Genomic DNA, 1,910 nt, shown 5'->3' with positions numbered 1-1,910 from the left:
CTGTAGTAAGATCTAATGATTCTCTGAATTTCCTCTGTGTCTGTGGTTATGTCCCCCTTTTCATTTCTGATCTTATTTATTTGCGTGTTCTCCCTCTGTTGTTTAATTAGTTTGGATAGGGGTTTGTCGATCTTGTTGATTTTCTCCAAGAACCAACTTTTTGTTTCATTGATTCTTTGGACTGTTTTCTGTGTTTCTATTTTGTTGATTTCTGCCCTCAGTTTGATTATTTCCAGTCTTCTACTCCTTCTGGGCACATCTGCTTCTTTTTTTTCTAAAGCTTTCAGGTGTGCTGTTAAGTCCCCAATGTATGCTTTGTGTGATTTTTTTTTTTAACCTGTAGAATGCAAGTCCAACCCATCTGACTTTTAAATCTGTATTGAAAAGTCTGATGTCGCAGGGCGGTGGTGGCGCACGCCTTTAATCCCAGCACTCGGGGATGAAGAGGCAGGTGGATCTCTGTGAGTTTGAGGCCAGCCTGGTCTACAAGAGCTAGTTCCAGGACAGGCTCCAAAGCTACAGAGAAACCCTGTCTCGAAAAACAAAAACAAAAACAACAACAAAAAAATGCTGGTGTTATTCTGATAATCATGTCTTACATGTGACATGCTCTTTTTTCCTTGAAGCTTCTCGTTGTTGTCATATCTAATTGTTATTCTGTATGCATCTTTTCTTTTGATAGGCATCTCTTTATACTTGGTATTTTTCTTATATTTTTATGTTATAAATATTTCTGTGCATTTGACATGGGTTTCTTGTCCTTCTTCTACACTTATCATTCATAAATTTAGTTTAGTTTTGTTTTTAAATGATGTCCCAGAATTGCTGAATGTTCCATTCTTTAGTTCTTCCAAATTTACCATATCTTTGAACCTTTACAAAAAAAAACATAATCCAATAAGGCACCAATATATTTTAGAAAAGCAAGGATAAGTCAAACCAAATGCATGAGATGACAAGAAATATTAAATATTAGTTCAGAAATTATTTAAAAGTAGACTTACAAAATCTTTACATAGAATAAATAAAAGAAGTGGGTCTTTGGAAAGATAATCAAGATACAGAAATTCCCAGATAAATTTGTAAAAGGATGCCATAATTAATAAAATAACAAAGTTATACAAAATAAAATAATAGATTATGCGGGAGTCTTTAACATAGACTTAAAAAAAATTGATAGGACAAGTTTTTAATGCTTTGAAACTTTTATTTCAAAAATCTGGAAGACTTGCAAAAATGGAAAAAAAATTCCTAAACTGGCATTACCAATAGAAGTTATAATGAATCAGATTCAAAGCAAGAAAATAAATATGATAATCGATAGTCTCCGCCATGAGCAGAGAGATTCACTGTTGACTACTACTAAACTATTAGCATTCATAACCAATACCTTTCAAAAATTGAAAGGAAAATAACATAAAACTTTTTCTGTGAACTCATTTGTAGCCTGACACTAACCCTTTAAGGAAGGCCAGCATCATAAACTTCAAAATATTCTCCACAAAAGAAAGGGAAGTAGCATTTTTATACTAACTCCATATATCCAGTAAATAGCGTGAAATAAAACTACACACACACACACACACACACACACACACACACATGAATGCACATACAACCACACAAATACAAATAAAATTTCCTGTATAACATAGATCAAAACTTATTGAATGAAGTGAATGCACAGAAAGCTCAAGTCTACATTAAGAGAATCAATCATTCATAGTTCTCAATTTGGTTTTATCCTGGGAGTAGAATATAAGGTTATCTCAACATATGAAAACTAGTAACTGCAGCATTGCATATAAACAAAGTTAAGAACATTATTTAAATAGATGTGTTTAGTAGTTTACAAAACTTGTTGGTAAATGACATAGAAAAATTAGGAAGAGGTGAAACTGGAATGTACT

This window comes from Alexandromys fortis, unplaced genomic scaffold (genome assembly GCF_014885135.2).
Source record: "Alexandromys fortis isolate MF-2015 unplaced genomic scaffold, M_Fortis_MF-2015_v1.1 scaffold_600, whole genome shotgun sequence".
Taxonomy (NCBI): domain Eukaryota; kingdom Metazoa; phylum Chordata; class Mammalia; order Rodentia; family Cricetidae; genus Alexandromys; species Alexandromys fortis.
The sequence above is the reverse complement of the archived record's forward strand: the minus strand, read 5'-3'. Positions refer to the sequence as shown.